Source organism: Onychomys torridus, chromosome 10, assembly GCF_903995425.1.
Source record: "Onychomys torridus chromosome 10, mOncTor1.1, whole genome shotgun sequence".
Taxonomy (NCBI): Eukaryota; Metazoa; Chordata; class Mammalia; order Rodentia; family Cricetidae; genus Onychomys; species Onychomys torridus.
Window position 1 is genome coordinate 37131494 of NC_050452.1, and position 9581 is coordinate 37141074.

Here is a 9581-nt window from a genome sequence, read left to right on the forward strand (position 1 = left end):
AGTTAAATGAAAAGCCATAACATGTAATTAAACAACCTCTTTTAGACATAGTCAGAAGCCATTGGCTCTCGTCACAGCACCTATTTGCCTGGACTATTTATTGTCTTTTTTCCTGTTAGCTCTCCTACAAGTTACTCAAGTTCTACCCACTCTCTCCCTGGTTTTTGATACCTTTTTACTGTTTGAAAATTCCCATCAGCTTATACATGAGCCATATTTATACACTTCAACAAAAGGTATATTCTATGTGTTTTACCTCCATATATATGTGTGCACCACATGCGTGCCTGGTGCCTCTGGAGGTTAGATGAGGGTGTTGGATCCTCTGGAACGGGTGTCACGGAAGATTGTGAGCCATTATGGGTACTGAGAACTTAACCTGGGTCCTCTGCAAGAGCAATAAGTGCTCTTAACCACTGCGCCATCTCCCCAGTCCTTTGACCAGGAACAACCCTCAAACTTTGTGGACTCCTATAGTTCTATCTATTAGCTTTTGTATGTTAACATTCATTCGAAGAATTCTTTGTGCTTCCTATGCTCAAGTCCCTCTGGGCCAGCAAACCCGCTTTTCCCCCTGAAAATGTCTCCGATTAGTCCCTTGCTCAGTTCTCCATATGTGTGTTATTTAACTCGGGGCAGTGCTATGGATATCTCTCTGTACAAATAAAATGCTGTTTGGCCAGTGGCTAGGCAGGAAGTATAGTCGGGACAAGAGAGAAGAGAATTCTGGGAAGTAGAAGGCTGGAGAGAGACACCGCCAGCCGCCGCCATGAAAAGCAACATGTAAAGACACTGGTAAGCCACAAGCCATGTGGCAAAGTATAGACTAACAGAAATGAGTTAATTTAAGATAGAAAAGGTAGATAACAAGCAGCCTGCCACGGCCATACAGTTTCTAAATAATGTAAGTCTGTGTGCTTTCTTGGTTGGGTCTGAGCGACTGTGGGACTGGCAGGTAAGAGAGATTTGTCCTGACTGGGCCAGGCAGGAAAACTCTAACTACAAATGGCGTCCAACGTGTTGGCAAGAGTTTCCACCTAAAATCTGAGAAAAAAAGATTCTAAGACGGAGGTAAAAACAGTTTCCTAATTGTCTCTCTCAAGTTAGCGGCAGCCTGCTGGTTTGAGCTACTATGGCGGGTTCCTGGCGTGTGCGTCTGACCTGCAGTGTGGCGGGAATGAGGAGTCTACAAGCGGCACTTTACTCTGCTGCATGGTGGATTTAGCCTTTGCTAGTTAAAAAAAAAAGATTTCTGGGCTATGCACTGCTTTGATAAAACTGCTTCTGATAGTTGATGGTACACATGGCTCCAGACCCAGAGCTGACAGTAAACTGTACCACCGCCATGTTGGGAAGCTGAGGTGGGCGGAGCCAGCAGCCACAGCAGCGTTTCAGTCTTACAAAGATGGATATTACACAGAGAATCTGGTTTATGTTGTCTTTGGGATTTTTAACCACAGAAAAATATTTGATCATAAAAGCTGTTGAGTTAAACAAAAATGTAAATTTTAAAGGTACCTTGACTTTGAAATTTGGATATAAGGATATGTTGCTTTGGAAAGGAGTCTCTGCTTTTGTTTCCACAGAAAGCCAGAGGCTGTGGATTTGTTCCAGATTAAGATATATCAGGTTTGATGAGCCAAGACCACCTGAAAGGTCTCCGATGACACCATGGCCCAGATGATCTGACATCCAGAATGGTTTCAAGGCAACTGGATCAGAGGTTCACCCTAATGGACTACTCTATAATCCTAAAATTTTCTTTGTATTCCCATAAGATACAGCGCCCCTCTCCAGCAGGAAGTAGTAAGAGAAACTACGCCCACATTCCCAAAATTATCAAGCTGGCTTTGGAGATGGAATTGGCTCACTCCTTCTCTAAACCCAGACATATTGCTAAAAGAAATGGTTAAAAGATTCTTGTGTCCCAAATCAGAAGAGCTCTCTGGTGTGGGACAGAGAAAAACCAATATTTTTATTTTAAACAGGTTGATTGTAAATGTGATCTCTTTCTAAAGAAAAAGAGGGGATATGATATAGATATAATAGGATAAAAGGGTAGATTAAGGAACTTACTTCTAAAGAGCAACAACTTGTTTAAAATGTTTTACATTGGTATAGATTTTAGTTTATTGATACAAACTTAGTTAATTTTGTTATATTGTGTGTATATTTCTACTCTTGTTTAAGGTATTATGTTTATATAGCTCATTTAAAATTGTAATGGATAATTAAAAATAGATTAATAATTAGTCATCTATGATAATCATACTCGTAGCCATGTTAGTTAAGTCTTCTAGATATACATAAAGATATTTCAGATAGATAGGTAATCTTCAAATACTTCAAAGACCTACAGAATATGGCATTTAAAATACTTTTAAAATTTAGACTTTCTAGACAGTGAGACATGTATGCTCCTGGCAGCACCAATTTACTTCAGAGAGGAGGATGGGCATTGAAGACACTTCATATGGAGTTTATCTTCACCTTGGCAAAAAATAGCCATTTGGGCAAGAAACTGTTCTTGCCTGGACTGCTTGATCACCTGGACATGCAGGACCCATAGAAAGGTGACCACTGAACTTTGCTTGACAAAATGGTCCTTCAGGTTCCTGCTTCGCAGAGGAAACTGCCAGACATTTTACAGGACACTGAGAGAAGTGACCGAGAGACTCTAGCCGTGTGGGCTGAAGACAAATGCCCCAACATTACAAAGGAACATTAGGTGACTGTTCAGGCTGCCAGCTGTCTCTGTCTACCCTACAAGACTCCTGAAAGTTGCTTGCATCCTTCTCCTGGTTCTCAGGTAATATTATATCCTTCTGAGGTCTTTGATGTGGTTGAAGACTAGATAGTTATAATTTCCTCAGTTATGATACAAGATAAGTTAGATATAAAAACCTTAGACTCACAAATATAAGATAGATAGGATATCTTCTTTAATATTGTAACTGTAATTCTTGCTTGATAATTGTTTTGTTATATGTAATTGTACTATGTAAAAGTTAAAACCTTCCTTAAAAAAAAAAAGAAAAGGGGAAGTGCTATGGATATCTCTCTGTACAAATAAAATGCTGTTTGGCCAGTGGCTAGGCAGGAAGTATAGGCGGGACAAGAGAGAAGAGAATTCTGGGAAGTAGAAGGCTGGAGAGACACCGCCAGCTGCCGCCATGAGAAGCAACATGTAAAGACACTGGTAAGCCACAAGCCATGTGGCAAAGTATAGACTAACAGAAATGGGTTAATTTAAGATAGAAGAAGCAGATAACAAGAAGCCTGCCACGGCCATACAGTTTCTAAATAATGTAAGTCTGTGTGCTTTCTTGGTTGGGTCTGAGCGACTGTGGGACTGGCAGGTAAGAGAGATTTGTCCTGACTGGGCCAGGCAGGAAAACTCTAACTACAGGGCAGAGCGTTGAAAACGGTTGCTCACTCCTGAAAAGACTTTCTTCATATGGTTCCAAAATATCCTATTTTCCCTTTCTTTCTCCATCTCCTCTCTCCTTGATGACATGTGAAAAAAATATTCGAAACTACTCTTTTAAAAATTATTTGTGTCATGGTAAGGGTGTGGAGATGGGGAGACAGTTTTCTGTCTTCCCAATTTTCTGTCTACCACATGTCATCAGTCTTGGTGTCAGGTTCCTTTACTGGCTGGGCCATCTTATTGGCTCAATGATTATATTTTCTAAAAGACTCAGAACTATGTAGATTTTGTTAAATGGGGAAAAAAATTAAATGGACAGGAAAACTTTCTAGTAAACTTTCTACATCTTTTTCAGACAAATCCAATGTAAGCTAAAGAAGTAGCTGAACAAGGGTCCAAGTGGTTTATGATCTAGATAGTCCCTGCCTTCGTTGTCTGTTGTGTAAGAAATTACCCCAGCCTTTAGTAGCTTAAAACAATTCGCTCTTATGTGGTGATCTGAATGAGAATGGCCCCTATAGGCGCATGTATTTGAATGCTTGGTCCCAGCTGGTGGACTGTTTAGGAAGGATTAGGAGGTGTGGCCTTGTTGGAGGAGACATGTTACTGAGAGTGGGCCTTGGGGTTTCGAAAGCCCTCATCAAGCAGAATCCTCCTCTCTGCCTGCCACTTGTAGGTCAGGATGTAAGCTCTCAGCTGCTTCTTCAGCACCATGCCTGCCTGCCTGCTGCCATGCTCCCTGCCATGATGGTCATGGACTCTAACCCTCTGGAGCTGTGAGCCCCAAATTAAATGCTTTCTTTTATAAGTTGTCTGGGTCAGAGCAGTAGAAAAGTAACTAAGACCATCTTATTTTCTCCCAGGTTTGGACAGCCAGTATGTGGGAGTGAGCTAGGCATATGGTCCTGGCTCAGGGTCTCCTAGGAGGCTGTGTAGAGATGTGGGCTGCGGCTGCAATCATCTAAAAGCATCTTTTGAGCTGTGTGGTCCACTTTCAGAGCAGCTACTCACAGGTTCATGCCAGGACTCAGTTCCTTCCCTGGAAGATGCTTGATAGTTCTCTTGAAAAAGCCTAGACAGTGAGTGAACAGACAGACTGAGGAGGAGCCATGGATGTGCCTTAACAATCTGCTAGAAGAGGTCAGTTCATATTACCAAAAGCCAGTCACTAAGTCCAGCTACACTCAAAAGGGGGGGGGGGGGGGGGGGGGAGGGGGGAAAGCTCCATTTCTTCTTTTTCTTTTTAAAGGTATTTTATTAATTATTTGAGAATTTCGTACAATGTATTTCGATCATATGCAGTCAGCTCCTCCCAGAGGCACCTTCCTGCTCCTCCCAACTTTCTCCTTTTTGTTCCTCTTCTTTAAAAACTAGTATTGTTGCATATATATGCAACAACTTTTTAATGCATGCATCTGAACATATAAGTAAAACATGCTGAGTCTGTTCGGTGTTCAGGACTGACCACTTGGTATTTGGATAATCAATTAGAGGGCTCATCCCTGGGGATGACATATTCTCCCTCTCAGTGGTCACGACTTGCCTGTAGCTCTTCATCTAGGGGTGGGGGCCTTTGTGGGATTTCCCCATCCACATTGGCGTGTCAGCTGGTCTTGTTCAGGCAGTCGCACTGTTGAGATCTCGGGTACAGCTTCCCTGTCCTATAGAGAAGACACAATCTCACTGCAGACTCCCTCTGGCTCTCACAGTCTTTCAGCCTCCTCTTCCAAGATGTTCCCCAGACCTTAGGCGTTATCAATTGGGCCTAGGTACCCCACAGTCAAGTGGTTATGTGCGTTTTGGCCAGTTATGTGGTTCTGAAATGGTCTCTGTCTGCTGCAAAAAGAAGCTTCTTGGATGAGGGGTAAGAACGAAATTTATCTGTGGGTATAAGGGTAAGTATTTAGAATGTAGTTAGGGGTGATATTGGTTTAGGAAAGTGGCAATACTAGTTCTCATCTAGGGTCCATGCAGCAGCAAGCGTGAATTGCCCACTGCTGAGAAGGGAGGACTGTCAAAAGCTCCAGCCCCTCTAGGCCTGGGGCTGACTTAAGCTGTCCTCTGCTTGTCCATCTATTGTCCAGATTTCTTTCTTTTTTGTTTTTAATAAGGATGCCAGGCCTATTAGATTAGAACACACCTTAATGACTTAACTTTAGTTTGATTACCGCTGTAAAGACATCATGTCTGAATAAGGTCATATTCTGAGGCCTTTGGGTTACTGTTCAACCCATAACAGATAGCATCCTTATTTTCATGAGAGGCACTGCCGAATGAATGAGAAAGCATGCAAAACTGGAAATAGTAAAATGATGCTGTGAAGCCGGGTGGTGGTGGCACACGCCTGTAATCCCAGCACTTGGGAGCCAGAGGAAGTGGATCTCTGTGAGTTCGAGACCAGCCTGGTCTACAAAGCTAGTCCAGGACAAGCTCCAAAAGCTACAGAGAAGCCCCGTCTTGAAAAACCAATAATAAAAAAATAAAAAATGATGCTGTGAGAGGTCACTTCACAAACTAGGAACCGGCTGAACACTAAAGATGTTAAAATTTGGGCTGGAGAGATGGCTTAGAGGTTAAGAGCACCGACTACTCTTCCAGAGGTCCTGAGTTCAATTCCCAGCAACTACATGGTGGCTCACAACCATCTGTAATGAGATCTGGCACCGTCTTCTGTATACATAATAAATAAATGAATCTTTTAAAAGAAGATGTTAAAATTTGAAAGTTCAGATATAGCATAAACATAAAATATAGTAATCCAAAAATAAAGAAAATTCCACATCCCCTGAGAGGATCTACTGTGCCATAGCAAACATTTATGTTGTTTGACTTGCCAGCCCCATTTCTTTCTTATTTTGGGAGCAATGTCTTGACTTTTCTTTGTTCACTTTTATTTTGTGGGGAGGAGGAATCTAATTCTACTTTCAAGTACCTTTATTTACTGAGCCATCTTGTCAACCTTTCCTCCTTCCTTCCTTAGGGTTAAAAAATAAAAACAAGAAACAATCCTGGAAGAAGACAATTTGTGCTCCATATCTATTTGTTTTTATATCTGTGGATTCAACAACTATGGGTGGAAATAAAATTTTAAAGAAAATAGGCCCTAAACATGTACAGACTTTTTGTTACCATCCTCCCCTACATAATACAGTATAACAACTGTTTGTATAAATTTTGCATCTTATCAGACATTACAAATAATCTAGGGATATTTAAGTATGCAGGAGATGTGCACTGATCCTGTGCAAATATTATGTTGTTACATAAATAAGGGAGTTTGAGCTTCCATGGATTTTGGTTCCAGGAAGCTATCCTGGAACTAAGGTTCTACAGATATTAAGGAATGGCTGTGATGATGAATTCAGCAATAATGTTCAAGTTCTCTGAGGGTCTTAGCCATTTAGATTTGGCACCAGATAGGATGCATGAGAACCGAGAGAGGGCAGTGGGTAAGTGCTTGTCATATAAGCCTAATGACCTGATTTCAATCCCCAGAACCCACATAAAAAGTGTGATCTGTGATCCCAACACCACTGTAGTGAAATGGAAGGTGGAGACAGAGGAATCACCTGAAGCTGTGGGTCAGTTTGCCAGGACTATCCAACAAAGTGACAGAAACAAGGGAGACCCTGCCCCAAAGCAAGGTGGACAGAGTCTCCTGAAGAGTTGTTCCCTGACTTCTGTGTGCGCATGGCTCATGAACCCCACACCACCCCACACAGTTAAAAAACAATTTTAGTGCATGATACATGAGTTACTTTTCTGTGGCTGTGATGAAACACTGACTGGGATGGCTAATCTTGGTTGTCAACTTGACCACATCTGGAATCAAATAAAACCCAAGCAGCTGGGCATACCTATGAGGGGTTATTCCTGATTGGATCATTTGCAGAAGACCCACCCTAAATCTGGGCAGACTTTATGTTGGCAGCCCACATAAAAGGATAAGAAAGAGGGAAATCTGCTAGCTTGTGCTCCCTCCTGAGGGAAAGAAAGTTCATCACTCCTTAGATGGCATCCCTTAACTGGCATTAGAACTTCCTTAGGGATCTCAACATAGACTGATGACCCACTGAGACAACAAGTTTCATGTACTGGAATCCACTCGTTTCTTGGCCTTTTTGTTAGTCTGCAGCCATTGTTGGCTTAGCCAGACCATAGCCTGTAAGCCACTCCAAGAAATGCCCCTTTGACATATATCAGTTCTCAGTTCTTTTCCTCTAGAGTTGTGGGTGTATGGTTCCAGAGGGAGAGTCCATAAGAATCAGGAGGCGCCGTGACTGGCAGCCATAGCCGGAAGCTGAGGTGTCACATCTTCAACGTAATCAAACAGACAGGACACACTGTAAGCGCAACCAAAACGACCACCCATGGAACAGGAAGTGCTGAGCAAGAACGCAGACGTGGGGGCCATTTGAAACAAGACACAGTCATGTCCCATGTGCACACAGCACTCCTTATGTGCTGAATGCTGCTGGATTGTCAGAACTCATGGCTATGGCTGCTACGTCTCCCCAAACGAGATCAGGCTTCGGGAGATTAAAGGGCAGTTAAAACAACCACCACCAACAACAACCACAGAATTTGCTAATAACCAAGCTTTGGTTAGAAGTGTGTTGGGAGGGCCATGAAAGGAGAGGGGATTACTTTGTGGGTAGGGAAGTGAGCAGAAAGAGGGGCTGGGAGGGCAATGGGGAAGGTCACATAGGAGTAGGGTATCACGGCACCCCTAAATGAAAATGTCACAATGAATCCATCACATTTTTATTTTAAAAAGAAATAGGACTGGGTGTGGTGGTAAATACTAGTAAACCAAGCACTCCCCAGCACAGGAGGCTCACAAGTTCAAGGCCAGCAATGGACTATAAAATGAGCTCAAAGCCCAGGCTACAAAGTGGGACTCTGCTCGAAAAAGCAAACCAAAATGAACAAACCGAACCAAACCGAAACAAACAGACAAAAGCCATTGCCTCGCTGCTGTTCTGAATGCACAGAACCGTTTCCTAGAAATTGCCGGTGATAATAATACTAGATGTTTTGTTTTGTTTTCCTGTGACTCATTCTTTTCATTCCTTAGGGAAAGTCCACGGTATTATTTTTGCCCTTTAGGAGTATTTTGGTTTTGATGTTCGGTTTTTATTAGACAGAAAATTTAAATGTAGTGAGTGCTTGTGTGGTTCTTTAAAAATAACCACAATTCAGGAGATTTATAAATAAGACAGCTCCAGATTCAAATGTGAATTTTTAAATTATTTGTTTGGGTGGGAAGGAATGAGTGGGGGGAACGGTATCAAAAAAGTGAAGAATTCTTATTGACCCAGACTGAATAAAATATTTATGCCTGAAACATCAATAGCACAAAGGCGTGAAGAAGCCTAGAAGGAATCTGTCTACACAGAAAGAGAGGGGAAAGGCCTGTGGCTCTGCCAAAATGGACAACAGACAGCTGTAAGTCTGGGCAGGAATTTTGTGTGTGTCCTAAAGCAGGGCAAGAAGACCGTCTCCAGCACAGAGAGCAGGAGAGGCCATCCAAGGGGATTTTAGGAAGGGAGCGACATTGTTAGATAGGCAGCAGAGGAAGTTGATTTTGGCAGCAGCCTTGGGAAGGACTTGAGGAGAGGAAAATGTAGAAAGGAGCCTTTTCTCAAGGGGAGACAAGTCTAAACAACACACTTAGGTGGAGTCACCGTAACAGAAAGGACTGAGCATGCATGAGTTGTGTGTGCCTCTCCATCAAGTCCTGGTTTTCAGCTGTCTTCCTTCCCACTGTGCTCTGAGCTCAGCTTTCGTTAAGACTTACTGGATATCATGACACCGAGAGCAAGTTCTGAGATCAACTGCTTTTGCTACCTGCACGGACCTTAACTTTGTGTTGGGCAAGACTGGAGAGGAGCCGATCAGTTTTCAAGTGAAAGGGTCTGGGCATCCCAAACTCCAATCAGATTGGTCACACCTTGAGCTTGAAAGGGGAAAATAAAACAGCCATTGTTCCTGGTGCCATTCTGTGTTATGAATGTGTGTTAGAAGGTTGGGGTGGTAACAGCCTCTGACTCGGGCTCTCTGAATAGCATTGAGCTTGTTGGGACACAAGCTACAATTCTTTGAACCTTAGTCTTCCTAATGTTTATCCAGCACAGTTCATTGTTGGATA